This window comes from Carassius carassius, chromosome 2 (assembly GCF_963082965.1).
Source record: "Carassius carassius chromosome 2, fCarCar2.1, whole genome shotgun sequence".
Classification (NCBI taxonomy): Eukaryota; Metazoa; Chordata; class Actinopteri; order Cypriniformes; family Cyprinidae; genus Carassius; species Carassius carassius.
This window is the reverse complement of record NC_081756.1, coordinates 43,094,597-43,112,839: the sequence shown is the minus strand read 5'-3', so window position 1 is coordinate 43,112,839 and position 18,243 is coordinate 43,094,597. Positions and strand designations below refer to the sequence as shown.

Below are 18,243 nucleotides of genomic sequence, written 5' to 3'. Positions count from 1 at the left end.
CCTTGGAGTGAAAGGACTGCAATTGAAAAAAGCCACCGCAAACATCTTAGAGGCCGCAGAGAGGGCTTCTCGGTGGCTGTGGATCCATAGGGGGGAACCGTGGAGCAACATGCCACTTGGACACAAGCCGGGGACTGATCACCCGGGTGAGGGTGTATGAAGATTAAAGACCCGAAACACCCTATGACTTCGGGTTCTTCACTGATGACGTGTCCAAGTAGCACCAGAAGGTGTATTCAAACTCTAACCTATCTGGCACAGCCAGTGACCTCCAGGAAAGTCTGGATGACATTCCACAAATAGAGTGGCAACGGCTGGAGAGACAGCAGACAGCTCGGAAAGACGGCAACCGGGGCAGGGAGGGCTAGCCCCCCGACCTGCAGCTCCTGAGAGGGAGCACCCACAACAAGCTACAAAGAACCCCACAGAAATACACCCCCAGGCATACCCGAGAGGGGGGGGGATGAGCATCCCAATCGGACGGAATTACCGGTAACGACCCAAGCAAATGGACAATGGAATACGAGCGCAGTCTGTATTTGCGTCAAGGTCTGCAAAAACCTGAAGATCCACCAGGCAAAGATGGCCTGCCTCAGGAGGGATCAAGTGAAGCTACGCTCAGGTACGGCAGCTGGGGCAGCAGTTACTGTCACGCCGGCTGCTGAACCTGGTGAGACGGAGGAGGAGCCGGGTCCGGAATCTCCCCACAGTACCCGGAACCTCCAAGCCACACAAATCCCCCCACCAAGCAGGAAATCGGAACACCGCAGGGTGAAGTGGCCTGCCGCAAACAATAAGGAGTGGCTTAAGCTGGACGAGGATGTAGACAAGTGCCTGGAATCCATCTCAAAGGGCAGTGTCGACCAGAAGCTCCAGACCATGTGTACCATCATAATGAACATGGGAGCAGAGCGGTTTGGTGTCGAGGAAAGAAGAGGAGATAGGAATCCAGCGAAGCTCAACCGGCAAGAAGCCAAGATCAGTCAGCTGAGACAAGAACTAAAATCCCTGAGACGTCAGTTCAAGATGGCTAAGGAAGAAGAAAGGACTCCCTTGTCAGAACTCACAAACATCATAAGGAACAGACTAATCTCACTGAGGAAAGCGGAACGGCACAGAAGGAAGGGCAAGGAAAGGGCTCGGAAACGTAGTGCTTTCATTGGCAATCCCTTCAGCTTTATCAAGAAACTACTGGGCCAGAAGCGAAGTGGCCACCTCGCTTGCCCGGTAGAGGAGATCGACAACCATTTCCACTCCACTTTTAGTGACACCTTGAGGGACCATGACCTTGAACCTTGCAGGGATTTGGTGGCGCCACCTGAACCAGGGACCCAATTCGACAGCGCTGAACCCACGCTGAAAGAGGTGGAAGAATCCGTTAGAGCGGCAAGATCCAGCTCCGCTCCCAGTCCCAGCGGGGTCCCCTATAAGGTCTACAAGCAGTGCCCGAAGCTCCTCAGACGTCTCTGGAAGATCCTGAAGGGGATCTGGCGGAGAGGGAAAGTCGCTGCGCAATGGAGGTACGCTGAGGGAGTCTGGATCCCGAAGTTTCGCATCATCTCGCTGCTCAGTGTTGAAAGCAAGATCTTTTTCAAAATCGTGTCCCAACGTCTGACAGACTTCCTCCTGAAGAACACCTACATTGACACCTCAGTCCAGAAGGGAGGAGTCCCAGGAGTACCTGGATGTCTGGAGCACACAGGGGTGGTGACACAGCTGATCCGGGAGGCTAAGGAGAGCAAAGGAGATCTGGCAACTCTCTGGCTTGACCTGGCCAATGCCTACGGGTCTATTCCACACAAGCTCATTGAAACTGCACTGGTAAGACACCATGTTCCTGTCAAGATCCGCAACCTCATCATGGACTATTACAACAACTTCAGCGCAAGAGTCTTTTCAGGCCAAGTAACATCCTCCTGGCACCAACTTGAAAAGGGGATAATCACTGGCTGCACAATCTCTGTATCTCTCTTCTCACTGGCCATGAACATGATTGTCAAGTCGGCCGAGGTGGAATGCAGAGGGCCCAAGTCAAAATCTGGGACCCGTCAGCCCCCTCATAAGAGCCTTCATGGACGACTTAACAGTGAACGGTAAAGTGTCCGACCGTTTCCGCTTTGCCCTGGGAGAGACCATGATTCCATCAGTGACTGAAAAACCAGTCAAGAGCTTGGGGAAGTTCTTTGATAGCTCCCTGAAGGACTCAGCTGCCATAAAACAAACCAAGTGCGACCTGACTACCTGGCTCACAGCGATTGACAGATCTGGCCTCCCCGGAAAATTCAAAACCTGGATCTACCAGCACGGAGTCTTGCCAAGAATACTCTGGCCCCTGTTAGTCTACAAGGTACCAACATCAACAGTCGAGGTTCTAGAGAAGTCTATCAGCCAGTTCCTCAGAAAATGGCTGGGGCTACCTCGGTCCTTGAGCAGCATTGCCCATTACGGCCATTCCACCAAGCTGCATCTTCCTTTGAGTGGACTATCAGAGGAGTTCAAAGTCACCCGCTCCAGAGAGGTATTGATGTACAGGGACTCCAGAGACACAAAAGTCGCAGCAGCAGGAATCCTCGTGAAGACCGGGAGAAAGTGGCAGGCGCAAGATGCCGTCACTAAAGCTGAGGCACGACTAAGGCACAAAACGCTGGTGGGCTCCGTGGCAATGGGACGAGCAGGTCTTGGTTGTTTTCCCAAGCCACGTTACGATCTGGCTCGTGGAAAGAGAGGCGCAGACTGATTCAGGACGAGATACGAGCAGAGGTGGAGGAAGAACGTTACACCAAAATGGCCAGCATGTCCAAACAAGGAGCGTGGACCAGGTGGGAACATGCAGATTCACGCAGAATAAACTGGGCAGAGCTCTGGAAAGCAGAGCCATTTCGGATCAAGTTTCTTGTCCAATCCGTCTATGACGTCCTCCCAAGCCCAGCTAACCTGCACACCTGGGGCCTGGCAGACACTCCTGAGTGCAAGCTGTGCCAGAAGAGGGTCACACTGGAGCATATTTTGAGCAGCTGCTCAAGAGCGCTAGGGGAAGGGCGGTACCGCTGGCGCCACGACCAGGAGCTAGGAGCAGACCAGGAGGACTGCACAGCGATTCAGCTCAGCAAGACCCAGGTAGCCCCCAAACAGACAATCACCTTCATTAGAGCTGGGCAGAAGGAACAATTCCACCGGCCTAGCTCTACGAGGGGGGTGGGGGGGAGGCTCCTCTCCACTGCTCGTGATTGGCAGCTTCAGGTTGACCTTGGAAGACAGTTTAAGTTCCCAGGCAACATCACACCCACTTCTCTCCGCCCAGACATGGTGCTAACATCTGAGTCTACCAAGCAAGTGGTTATCCTGGAACTAACTGTCCCCTGGGAAGACCGTATTGAAGAGGCCCACAAGCGCAAGAGGGCTAAGTACGCAGGGCTCAGCTCGGAGTTCAGCTGCGAGCCAGTCGAGGTCGGGTGCCGAGGCTTCGCAGGCCACTCACTGCTGCGAACCCTCAAACTCCTTGGAGTGAAAGGACTGCAATTGAAAAAAGCCACCGCAAACATCTTAGAGGCCGCAGAGAGGGCTTCTCGGTGGCTGTGGGGGGATCGTAGGGGGGAACCGTGGAGCAACATGCCGCTTGGACACAAGCCGGGGACTGATCACCCCCGGCTGGGTCGCCCCGGTGAGGGTGTATGAAGATTAAAGACCCGAAACACCCTATGACCTCGGGTTTTTCACTGATGACGTGTCCAAGTAGCACCAGAAGGTGTATTTAAAATTTTATATACATAGAATTTTTTTAATGGTGTTGGTAGTTTAGTTTAATAATTCTATGTTTAATAATTATATGTTGTTTGTCAAAGCATGTTTAAACTCAGTGTTTATTCCAAAAGCACTGTCTTTGCTATTAGTTTAATGCAAATATGTTTCAACAACAGCTCGGAGCTTTAAATAGTTTGTTAAAAATCTAAACTATTACTTTTACTTTGAAGTGCAGAATTGTACATGTACAGACCGGAAATGGAACTACAATCAATAAAAGTTTTGAGTAAGTTACTGTCGCCCGACTACTTGAGTTGTTTTGATACATAATTTAATATAAATAATTTGTAGCTGTGCAAAATGGGTCGCCAGATTACTTAAGCGACTTGCTCTTTGAATCAGTGGGCACTTGATTTTGAAGGCAACTTGACAAGAATACTTAAAAGTAAGCTCGGTTTCCTCAACTGCGATTTTAGTAAACAGTAGTAGTAGTAAGTAACATTATGATCTTAAAGTGACCTCGTATCATTTTAGCTCTACTTTATCCTCCAAAACAGGCATTGAGATTGGCAAACAGAGGAGCCAAGTACAGACTGGGACCAGAGCTAGAAATCTGGTAATATTGTCACTCACAGACTAGATATTTAACGAATATGAAATGCATTTGTACAATTGAGAATGCATGCATATTTTATATACATACATATATATATATATATATATATCACATGAAAGTGAAGTTAAATGCATTAGAAACTATATATATATATATATTATTTTTTTCTCTATTTCCTAATGTTTTTAAAAAATATCACCAACATATATATATATATATATATAGTTTCTAATGCATTTAACTTCACTTTTATGTGCTCTTTCCACAGGCCTGTTATGCATCACAATGTTCGGTACAACTGCAGAGTCATTGTCTTGAACAAGTAAGATATTACTGTAGTACAGCCTTAAAAAACATTTACATTACTGCTTAATGATCAGATAATTACAATAATGCAATATATATATATATATATATATATATATATATATATATATATGTATATAATAATTATATCTTATATATATTTTTATATTTGACAGAAAGATACTGTTAATTCATCCTAAAATGCTCTTGGCTAATTATGGCAACAACAGGGAATTTCGATGGTTTTCACCTTGGAGTCGACCCAGGTATATTCCATGATATATTGGTTAAATCTTCAGGTCATTTGCCTTGCAACGTCCTTAATAATCTTAGATAAATGATAGATCACATATGAAATAAATTGCGTTGCAGATATGTTGAGGAGTACTTTTTACCCAGAATGATACAAGATCTGACAGGGCAGGTAAAATAATATTATCTTGTATTCTCTAATTGTAAAGCTCAATTATTATTGGTATTTAATTTTTAATAATGGTTCTTATTATTAATTTGCTGATGCTTCATGGTGCTCATGAAACCAGCTCAAAAAACTATTTCACAAAAAATATATAAAAACATGTATTTGCTTCTTTTAATTGTGATGGATTTGGCTCACATTTAACAAAATCCCACTAATCTCAACAAATTAGAATGCTTCATTAGACCAATAAAAAAACAAAACAAAAAAATGTGTGAATTGTTGACCTTCTGGAAAGTATGTTAATTTAATGTACATGTACTCAATACTTGGTATACTTCCTTTTGCTTTAATTACTGCCTTTATGCGGCATGGCATGGAGGTGATCAGTTTGTGGCACTGCTGAGGTGGTAAGGAAGCCCAGTTTTCTTTGACAGTGGTCTTCAGCTCATCTGTATGCCTTGTCCCCAGCCTCAGTCCGTTCCTTGTGAAGTTCACTCAAATTCTTGAATCGATTTTGCTTTACAATCCTCATAACGCTGTGGTTCTCTCGGTTGGTTGTGCATCTTTTTTTCCACACCTTTTCCTTCCACTCAACTTTCTGTTAACATGCCTGGATACAGCACTCTGTGAACAGCCAGCTTACCCTCCTTGTGAAGGGTGTCAATGATTGTCTTCTGGACAACTGTCAGATCAGCAGTTTTCCCCATGATTGTGTAGCCTAGTGAACCAAACTGAGAGACCATTTTGAAGGCTCAGGAAACCTTTGCAGGTGTTTTGAGTTGATTAGCTGATTGCCATGTCACCATAGTCTAATTTGTTGAGATAGTGAATTGGTGGGTTTTTGTCAAATGTGAGCCAAAATCATCACAATTAAAATAACCAACGACTAAACCCCCTTCAGTCTGTGTGCATTGAATTTATCTAATACACGAGTTTCATAATTTGAGTTGAATTATTGAAATAAAGAACTTTTCTACGACATTCTAATTTATTGAGAAGCACCTGTACAGCCATTCAAAAAAAAAAAAAAAAAAATTTAAATAAATAAATAAATGAATACTTCTATTCAGAAAGGATGCATTACATTGATCAAAAGTAACAGTAAATAAATTTTTGTAATGTTAGAAAATACCTTATTTCAAATAAAAGTTGTTCTTTTGATTTTCTGTTCATGAAAGAATCCTGGCAGAGAAGGGATCCAGAAATATTTAGCAACAAAAACTGTTTTCAGTATTGATAAAAATAAGAACCATTATTAATAATTAAGTACCAGAAATAGTCATACTCTTAATTATTCTTATTCTATATATGTATATTTGCAGGGATACATTATTTGGCATAAATAATCATCTCATCTGTTGTCACTGATAGACCACAGTGCCATTTGGAGATGGGGTGCTGTCCACCAAGGACACCTGCTTAGGGATTGAGATTTGTGCTGAGCTGTGGAGCCCCAGGAGGTGATGATCTGCAAAACAATGATCTCATCAATACTGTATGAATGCCAGATTATTATTATTATTATTTATTTATTTTTTATTTTATTTTTTACAAATTCTTACTATACTGTTCCTTAAATCCTTTCCTAATCTCCTGCGGAGAACATTTAGACATGTTTTTTATGTTATGCTATAATCTGGTGAAATAAAACATGCATGCAGTTCCATAATTGCTTTTCTTTAAAAAGTTTAACTAACTTTTACTTCTCCCTTTAGTCCACATGTTGACATGGGTTTAGATGGTATTGAGATCTTTACCAATTCCTCTGCAAGCTACCATGAGCTACGTAAGGCTGACCACAGGGTGAATTTGGTCAAATCTGCCACCACTAAGGTAAACAGATTACAGTCAGTGTTGGGAAGGTTACTTTGGAAATGTAATAGGTTACAGATTACAAGTTACCCTGTTTTAAATGTAATAGTAGTGTAACTTTTTCAATTACTTTATTAAAGTAATGTAACTAATTACTTTTGGATTACTTTTCTAAATTTGTGAAAATTAAAGAATAATGAATAAAAGCATATACATCAACTCAAATACAGTTATCTAATAAGCATGTGTCGTATTCTGTGTAATAAACTCCTGAAACATTGGTGTTTTTTTTAAACTGCTGTCTCTTTGTATATGATATGACGATAGTTTTCTCAAAATAAGTAAAATGCACATGAAGTGACACAGAACAGTTCTAGAAATTATGTTTATGTGCTCGTGTACTCCTATATTGAGATGGCAGAGGTTGAAAACACTGCGAGGTTCAGTAGGCCTATGTTTAGTAAATGAAACCATGTCTTTGCCATTAATTTACAGGAGGGGCGGACTGGGAAAAAAATTCAGACTGGAAAATTCAAACTCATACAAACAAATTCACGGACAAAACTATTTTTTGTATGGGCCTGACATAAAAAAGGTTTAAATCTTTAATTTGGGGACATGCTAAATAATTAAAAGTTCTCTCCTGAACTGCACCTTCACTTCCATTTTTCTCTTCAGTCTCTTTATTTTGCCCTGTTATCCATCTCTCTCGTGACTTTAATACTCAAGATTGAACAAAACTATACTTTACAATACAATACTCTACAATACTACAATATCTTTATAGAAAAATCCTAATACTGTACACGAGTCATGTTTTCCTTACAAAAATTGACCATGCTTTTTTTTTTTTTTTTGCAAATGGATTTGTATTTATTTTTAAATAACTCATTTTGTAAAATCATTTTAAATTTTTGGTTACCACATTTAAAAAATAGTAACTATTTTCTCTGGATTTATAGAAATATATTAAAACGTTAATTTTCGTAAGGGTTGTGTTGTTGTCTGTCCGTAGCTCCCCCTAAACCTATAAAAAAAATCTGATTGTTTTTCAGCTAAATTACTACTGTAACATTACAACTGATAATAATGATGTCCTTTATATAGTATTTTGAGTGATGACTGGTGAGCAACGTGCTGCTGCTTGATTAATTAAATAAAAAAACAAAGAAAAAAAAGCATCTTTACAGATGAAACTGACCTGAAACCCTGAACAGTATAGTTCTGCTTCTCTGCTCCAGCTGTGCGCTTCCAAAGTCCACTCTCTCTCTCTCTCTCTCTCTCTCTCTCTCTCTCTCTCTCTCTCTCTCTCTCTCGAATTGATTACTCTGAGTCTGATCCAAACCGTTTGGCGGATTCGCAAATGATCGCTTTAGTACATTCGGAAGGAAATTATACAATAATGATATTAAAATAGCGGGCAAAATCAGCTGCCAGGCCACCGGGAATTGTCCCGGTGTCCAGTCCGCGCCTGATTTCCACAGACACGCAGAACGTGCAGGAGTCATATATTGCATTTTTGGGGCTTAATATTCACAGACACTAGTCGATGTCATGTTTTGATTCAAGTGTACTGACCTACTTTTGATTTAGTCATCCAAAATGGGGCATATTCCGTCCGCGTTAGGCATTCCGTTTTTATGACTGGATTCTACGAACCAGACTGTATTATTTCCGCATCCCGGAAATTATTAGGGCGGTATGTCTCAGAATAGTCAGTGCAATTTGGCAAAGATATCAGTTAAATCTGTATGTGGATGTGTGTAAATATTCAAATGTAATCCCCTTTGTAATCGTTAAAAATTTCATAAGTAACTGTAATTTAATTACTAATTTTTTCTTAGTAACTGTAACTAATTACAGTTACATTAATTTTGTAATTAAATTACGTAACGCCGTTACATGTAACTAGTTACTCCCCAACACTGATTACAGTATATTAATATTTCTGAATTACTTAAATCATGTTAACATGTAATAACATTTTACAATACCACTGTAAGAACTGTATTTATGATCAAATAAACAGGCTACAGCGGTAATGAGAATAAGATAATAAATTGTCTTTCAACAACTTCAGTACATATTATTAATTAATCCAATTATAAGTGGCCTTTGGAAAGCTAGTGTTGACACTGAGCCTTATATATAGGATATGTTTGTTTCAGAGTGGTGGGATCTATCTATTTGCCAATCAGAAGGGCTGTGATGGAGACCGTCTGTACTACAACGGGTGTGCTATGATTGCCATCAATGGAGATATTGTTGCCAGAGGAGCGCAGTTCTCACGTAAGGATGTAGTATGTGCCAGTTCACACTTATTTGAATATTGAGGCTCGCCAAAGTGACTGTGATTGATCAGTCAGATTTCTTCTGACTTGCAGGAGGTTGTCACAGCCACTCTTGATCTGGAAGATGTTCGCAGCTATCGAGGAGAGAGGTGTCACCCACACATGGTGAGCAACATTAACATACATCAGAGTCTAAAGTGACAAAACATGCTTTAAATATTTTTCTTACTGCACAGGAATATGAGCACAGACCTTATCAGAGGATCAAAACGGACTTCTCTCTGTCTGACTGTGGTGACAGGTGTCTTCCCACACACCAGCCTGTGGAGTGGATTTTCCACACACCAGAAGAAGAGATCAGGTAACTTAAATGGGGGGGTTCACCAACACAAAACCTAAATGGATACACTTAAAGGAATAGTTCACCCAAAAAATATGTATTTGCTGACAAGTTACTCTCCTTCAGGACATCCAAGATGTAGAGGAGTTTGTTTCTTCATTAGAACAGATTTGAAGAAATGTTGCATTACATCACTTGCTCATCAATGGATCCTCTGCAGTGAATGGGTGCCGGCAGATTCCAATCATCTGGTAAAAACATCACAATAATCTACAAGTAATCTACACAACTCCAGTCCATAAGTTAATGTATTGTGATGTGAAAAACTGCATGTTTGTAATAAACAAATCCACCATTAAGGCCTTTTAACTTTCAACCATTTAACTTTAAACACTTAAAGTTTACACTTCCTCCAATTAAAAAAGTCTGTTACTATTAAAAAAAGCTGTATGGATTCTCATTCTGATGGCACACATTGATGGGCAAGTGATGTAATGCTAAATTTATAAAACTTTTGTACATGTGCACACATAATGCACACATAATGGGGTACAAAAAACATTATATAGTATAGATATATAAAGAATAAAAATCTTTAAAAAAAAAAAATTTAATTTCCATTTCACTTTTTTTTTTCAAATTGTTCAATTAATATAATTTGCTATAAGTTTTTTAAATAATTAGTTTAAATAATAATAATAATAATAACAATACAAAGTAGAAGCATTTTCAGTTGTGGATAACTCTTTATTTTTGTTATTTTCATATTGCAGCAACAAATATGTTTTGCTGCTCTCTAGTGGAGCTGTACAGTAATACACCATCAAACGCCCATTTGTGTAAACATTAATCCCATAATCCCAGTTATGACTTAAAGCGCAGTCAGTTATTACAACTGCAAAATATGTACTTTTTGGTATATTTTATTGGTGCAGCATTTAAAAAATCAATTATTACATGTTTATTTTGGGTTTTCTTCAGTCTTGGTCCTGCCTGTTGGTTATGGGACTACTTAAGAAGGAGTGGACAGGTGTGTTTTTTTATTCTATTGTGCAGGTAAATATCATATAATATAATAATATGTTTATATTGTGCTGAATTATTGCAATTTAATAAAACTTGGTGCTTGTTTTTTTACCATTCTTCTAAGCTAATATCTTTATTTGCACGTTTATGCTTATGGTCATAAATGTGACAATATAGGACATCTTTAGCTTATGAGATTTGTGTGTTTTGTTGTTTTCAGGCTGGCCTCCTTGTTCCTCTTAGTGGTGGTGTGGACAGTTCATCCACTGCCTGCATTGTGTATTCCATGTGTGTGCAAATCTGCCAAGCTCTCAAAGATGGCAGTGAGTCCAAACACACACACACACACACACACACACACACACACACACACACACACACACACACACACCCCCAAGAACCAGCTAATTTAAAGCTTACCCTCTAACCATGTTTCCCATTCTTGTCAGATTCTCAGGTGCTGGAGGATGTGCAGCGGGTGGTCAGTGATTCGTCCTACAGGCCCGAGGACCCACGAGAGCTGTGTGGATGCCTCTTCACCACATGCTACATGGCTAGTGAAAACTCATCTGAGGACACCCGCAACAGAGCTAAAGATCTCACTGCTCAGATCGGCAGGTCAGTGGAGGACATGAAATCTAGTCAAAAGTCAATTAAGATTTGTTTAATTTATCTTTAAGTCTCTGGTGCTCACCAAGGCTGTGTTTATTTGATGGAAATTACAGTAAAAAGAGTAATGTTGTGAAATATTATTGCAGTTAAAAAGAGCAGTTTTTTTTATTTGAATACAAATTTTTTAAATGCAATTTATTTCTGTGATGGCAAAACTGAGTTTTCAGAATCATTACTCTAGTCTTCAGTGTCACATGATCCCTCAGAAATACTTCTGATAGGCTGATTTGGTGCTCAAGACACCAGTGCTCTTCTTATTATTACTAGTGCTGAAAACAGTTTTGCTGCTTAAAATGATTGTTGAAACTGTTATATATAATACCATCCAATAATTAATACTTCTATTCAGTAAGTCTGCATTAAATTGATATTAGAGACATTTCTAATATTACAAAATATTTATATTTGAAATAAATGTTGTTTTGAACTGTTCATCAAAGAAACCTGCAAAAGATTTATCAAAGTTTCCATAAAGATATTGCGCAGCAAAAACTGTTTACAACAGCTATTATAATAACAGTGTTGGGGAGTAACTAGTTACATGTAACGGCGTTACGTAATTTAATTACAAAATTAATGTAACTGTAATTAGTTACAGTTACTAAGAAAAAATTAGTAATTAAATTACAGTTACTTATGAAATTTTTAACGATTACAAAGGGGATTACATTTGAATATTTACACACATCCACATACAGATTTAACTGATATCTTTGCCAAATTGCACTGACTATTCTGAGACATACCGCCCTAATAATTTCCGGGATGCGGAAATAATACAGTCTGGTTCGTAGAATCCAGTCATAAAAACGGAATGCCTAACGCGGACGGAATATGCCCCATTTTGGATGACTAAATCAAAAGTAGGTCAGATCACTTGAATCAAAACATGACATCGACTAGTGTCTGTGAATATTAAGCCCCAAAAATGCAATATATGACTCCTGCACGTTCTGCGTGTCTGTGGAAATCAGGCGCGGACTGGACACCGGGACAATTCCCGGTGGCCTGGCAGCTGATTTTGCCCGCTATTTTAATATCATTATTGTATAATTTCCTTCCGAATGTACTAAAGCGATCATTTGCGAATCCGCCAAACGGTTTGGATCAGACTCAGAGTAATCAATTCGAGAGAGAGAGAGAGAGAGAGAGAGAGAGAGAGAGAGAGAGAGAGAGAGAGAGAGAGAGAGAGAGAGAGAGTGGACTTTGGAAGCGCACAGCTAGAGAAGCAGAACTATACTGTTCAGGGTTTCAGGTCAGTTTCATCTGTAAAGATGCTTTTTTTTCTTTGTTTTTTTATTTAATTAATCAAGCAGCAGCACGTTGCTCACCAGTCATCACTCAAAATACTATATAAAGGACATCATTATTATCAGTTGTAATGTTACAGTAGTAATTTAGCTGAAAAACAATCAGATTTTTTTTATAGGTTTAGGGGGAGCTACGGACAGACAACAACACAACCCTTACGAAAATTAACGTTTTAATATATTTCTATAAATCCAGAGAAAATAGTTACTATTTTTTAAATGTGGTAACCAAAAATTTAAAATGATTTTACAAAATGAGTTATTTAAAAATAAATACAAATCCATTTGCAAAAAAAAAAAAAAAAAAAAAAAAGCATGGTCAATTTTTGTAAGGAAAACATGACTCGTGTACAGTATTAGGATTTTTCTATAAAGATATTGTAGTACTGTGGAGTATTGTATTGTAAAGTATAGTTTTGTTCAATCTTGAGTATTAAAGTCACGAGAGAGATGGATAACAGGGCAAAATAAAGAGACTGAAGAGAAAAATGGAAGTGAAGGTGCAGTTCAGGAGAGAACTTTTAATTATTTAGCATGTCCCCAAATTAAAGATTTAAACCTTTTTTATGTCAGGCCCATACAAAAAATAGTTTTGTCCGTGAATTTGTTTGTATGAGTTTGAATTTTCCAGTCTGAATTTTTTTCCCAGTCCGCCCCTCCTGTAAATTAATGGCAAAGACATGGTTTCATTTACTAAACATAGGCCTACTGAACCTCGCAGTGTTTTCAACCTCTGCCATCTCAATATAGGAGTACACGAGCTCATAAACACAATTTCTAGAACTGTTCTGTGTCACTTCATGTGCATTTTACTTATTTTGAGAAAACTATCGTCATATCATATACAAAGAGACAGCAGTTTAAAAAAAACACCAATGTTTCAGGAGTTTATTACACAGAATACGACACATGCTTATTAGATAACTGTATTTGAGTTGATGTATATGCTTTTATTCATTATTCTTTAATTTTCACAAATTTAGAAAAGTAATCAAAAAGTACTCAAAAGTAATTAGTTACATTACTTTAATAAAGTAATTGAAAAAGTTACACTACTATTACATTTAAAAATCTGTAACCTATTACATTTCCAAAGTAACCTTCCCAACACTGTATAATAAGAACCATGATTAATAATTGCACAACAGTAATTTATAATTAAGCACCAAATCAGCATTTAAGAATGATGTGACTCTGAACACTGGAGTAATGGCTGCTGAAAATTCAGTTTTGCCAACACATTAATAATAATAATAAATATAATATAATTATTCCAATTATAAATTAATTGTAATTATATTACAGTATTATTTGATTATTATGAAAAGTATATATAAAAAAATTTACATTTTAAATTACAATTTTTATCTGTTCTCCACTCAGCAATCACCTAAATATCAATATTGACATGGCAGTAAAAGGCATGCTGGGAATCTTCTCTATGGTCACAGGGAAGTGGCCTCAGTTTCGTGCTAATGGAAGAAGTGCCAGAGAGAACCTGGCACTGCAGAACGTCCAGGTACAGCACCCATCAGACACTGATGCTATTAATAAATGTAGGATTTTTTTTATTAGTGACTTGTAGCAGATTTTTCTGCAAAGAATACATTAAATACTTTGGTTGACCACCGTGAGAGTCTCAGAAATACTAATAATTTGGAAACCTACTACCTACTCAATAACATTCCATGCATGTACAGTACTAAGATTGTTACATATGGTTGCTGGTGGACATTTTGATATGTTGATCATTTCGTGTTGATCATTTCAGATCGTTTTATATGGTTCTTATATGATCCATGACATCACAAAAGCGCGTGCTTGACTAAGCAGTTTCTGTCGAAGTAATGCTGATTTGCTGATTTTTTTAAATATGCAATTTGCTTGCACTGTAACACAACCACCACGATTTTCACAGAAAAATATAGCAGTTAGTCACCACAAGCGTCAAACGACCTGCAAATTTGCTGAGTTTAGGTTCTACCTTCTGTTACGTCCCTATTTCTCAAACAGCACTAACATAGTAACATTATGCAACTCTTTCCGGTAAATGCTTTAGCTTTAGATTAACAAAGTAATGCTTGATTAGAACCTATTTAAGACAATTAGATACAATGTGCATGATGTCACAGCTTTGAAAGTACCGTACTATAATATGCTCTTAAAAGTAATGCTATCATTTAAAAGTTTGCAAAGAAGTAAATAGCAGTTTTACTGCTATGATTATGTAAACTCACACAAGATAGAGACCCTAGTAATGTCAGTAGCCTAGAAAAAGCATAAACCAGTATATGCAATTATAAATCTGTGGAGGAAACATTTTCGGTTAATTTCAAATTTTTTCAGAACAGTGCTTTTCACACAAAAAAAATACTGCAATTATTCCTTAATAGCATAATTGCCCTAAGACAGTGGTGAGCTGAAACTAGGGGCAAATAATAAAAAAGCATCCTCAAATTATATGTGCATATTTTATTTGATCAAAAACTAGGCCCATTAAAAGAATCAAATAATCATGATTAGTCCTGGGATTTCCAACTTGTCTTTATAAACCAAAATGAAATGGTAATAATATAAAACGTTGTAAATCTATAAAAAATTGTCACATTAAACATTGAATATATTAACATGTTATTTTTGACAAGACATTACGATTTTTGTTTTAATAATTATCTTTTATTTTTTCGACAAAAAAAAAAATGTTTACCCCCTAATGCACCCTTGCAAACCGCAGAGGATATGTGCTAACAGTTTTAATTTTTTAACGTTTCACTACATTAGTTAACATGAACAATTAACTAAAATGAGTTAACGCACTGTGAACTAATATGAACATTTACATTTTATTGACCAACATTAATAAAGGTCAATAAATGCTAAAATAAATTACTACTGTAGTTCATTTTAGTTGATGCATTAACTAATGTTAACAAATGAGATCTTTTTGAATCTGCAAGTCTGATGCATGTGCATGATGCATGTGTGTGTATGTTTACTCCAATACAGGCTCGTATCAGGATGATTTTGGCCTACCTCTTTGCCCAGCTGTGTCTGTGGGCTCAGGGAAAACCTGGTGGTCTCTTAGTTCTTGGCTCAGCTAACGTGGATGAGAGGTGTATCTTTATGCTGTTCTTTCTTTTAGTATCCAACTGTCAGTAGTAAAAGAGGTTGCTTAAAAGAAAGTATCATTTGTCTTTGCAGCTTGACTGGATACTTCACAAAGTATGACTGCTCCAGCGCTGATATCAATACCATTGGAGGTGTTAGTAAGATGGACCTGAAGTGCTTTTTGCAGTATTGTGTTAAAAGCTTCCAGCTCACTGCCCTCAAAAGGTGTGAAATATTACCTTTTGTCACACATTTGCTGATCAAATCACTGGTGTAGTTGCATGATCTTGATTGTAATTACATTACATGAATTACATTGAGTGAAATTTTAAAGATGGACAGTTTAGGGGGAGTCAGACCACCCATAGAAATATAAATAGGAGAAAATGCTTTTTGAACTGAAATACAGGGCCAGTCCTTCCAGAATCATTTGAATATGCTGATTTGGTACCCATCTTCTGTACAGCATTTTGGATGCTCCACCTACTGCAGAGCTTGAGCCACTGACTGATGGGAAGGTCGTCCAGACTGATGAGGTAAACATAGTCATCCTCATTCAGTGATAACAATGAGGTCTTGAATGCTTTACAAGTCATTGTGATTGAGGCAGGATTCGCAATGGACAACTGTGTGCCAGTGGTTGTACAGTACTGTCCGAAATATATTAAAACTGGCAAATGTACCATTTGACAGCCATATGACTCCTGTAGTGTGGCTTATGTATTTTGCTAAGCCATCTTCTGAGTATAATAAAGAAAATATTTTCTTTGCACTCATGTGATTTCTGCTATTTAAAACACAAAGCAGAATTATCACAAGCAATTCTTGTTGTCATTAAACATTAAAATCTAGCATGTTATAGGAAAACTTAATCCAAAATACAGTACCTGCATGCATTACTGATATTTCAATTTACAACTTGAAATTGTGTAATTTTTTACATTTTTATGCAATGGCTTCTTGTGGTATATTTAATCGAAATGTATGCAAATAAATAAGCATTCTGTTTACTTCATCATTTTAATCACACCAATAAAAAGTGTGTATACATGGTCCAGAGTTTGTAGACTGAAAGCACATGATGTATATATTACAAACAATGACGGATTGGAGATGATAATTATATGTTGTATGCCTATGTGGCTTGAGCAAGCAATTATTTTAGAGGCTTTAAAAAAGTGGTGGGGATGGAATCAACTTTTGCAAAGTGGTCAAATAGCAATTAAAATTCTGTTTAATTATAGACTTTTTAATTTGTTTTTCAATTTAATAAGTGTTATTTCTCTGATATAATTCTTTTCCTTAATATTTTAGATTATATTTTATCGCATTGAAACTATTTAGTTTTAAGTGGAATGAAAATATAAAACACATTATGTTTATACATTTATTATTCTATACATATAATGTATAATATCTATCTTGTGTTGGATTTGTAACTGAGTGAAAGGAGAACCTATTTGACGTCTGATGTTTTTGCAAAGTGCTGTGTACATTCATGTTTTAAAATTTATGTATGCATTAAAATTTTTATTTATTTCTTCTTTTTTTTAAATGTTAAATATGTATACAGTATATTATAAGTTATCCTTATTTTTATAGGGTGTGTTTACGTTGCTTCTGTGCCTTTATGTACTTGTTCCATCACTATGTTCATGCAGACAGATTTTACAGCTTTGAGACCTTATACACTTGTCTCTGTGTTTCCTTCCCACAGGCCGACATGGGAATGACTTACTCAGAGCTGTCTGTGATTGGCAGACTCAGGAAGATCTCCAAGTGTGGCCCATACAGCATGTTTTGCAAGCTGATTCACTCATGGAAAGAGACCTTCTCTCCCTCACAGGTCAAACATACCCTGAACTTTACAGTACTCCTATTGCCTGATACTTTTAAAAGCAGTAAAAATACTAATATTTGACCTACATTATTTTATGACCAGTATGGTAACTTTGTCCCATGCTTTGTGCAAATGCGATTTTTTTGTATTTTGCAGGTGGCTACTAAAGTGAAACATTTCTTTAGGATGTACTCAATCAACAGACATAAGATGACAACAGTAACACCCTCTTATCATGCTGAAAACTACAGTCCTGATGACAACCACTTTGACCTCCGTCCTTTCCTTTACAACACACAGTGGCGCTGGCAGTTCCGCTGCATCGACAATGAGGTCAGCAGCTCTACAGAACAATGTCTATGTCTATGTACATGTTTGTCTGAAGATGTCTTTAAATTGTTTTAATATTTGTATGAAATCCATTCTGTTTTCTGTTGTATAGGTGGCTATGATGGAGTGATATGGAAGGTGTAAGCACAACTGTTATCAGAGCCATTGATCCTTGGTCCAAAGATTCATCTCGGCCACTGGTGTGATATTAGACTCTCAGCAGTTCTCTACACTCTCTCTGTGTAGCTGCACATACACTGCAGCTTGATCCACTTACTAATATTCTTGTTTTTATTAGGATGTATAAATCTTAAACAATGTCTTCAGATATGTATGTTCACATTATAATGCAAATATTCAAGTTCATGATTATTGATATACTGTATGGTAATGGTTATTTGAAAATAAAACAATATATATGAAAATGTTC

General features: G+C 37.8%; 1 protein-coding gene and 2 pseudogenes across 1 annotated transcript in view; all 3 read left to right on the top strand.

Annotated features, from left to right (window-relative positions):
- LOC132110289 (matrix metalloproteinase-15-like) overlaps positions 1–18,243 on the top strand; it is a 141,656-nt gene that overhangs the window by 97,969 nt on the left and 25,444 nt on the right. The gene's annotated exons all lie outside the window — the stretch shown is intronic.
- LOC132098223 (uncharacterized) lies at positions 569–3,675 on the top strand (annotated as a pseudogene).
- Positions 4,102–18,110, top strand: LOC132110309 (glutamine-dependent NAD(+) synthetase-like; annotated as a pseudogene).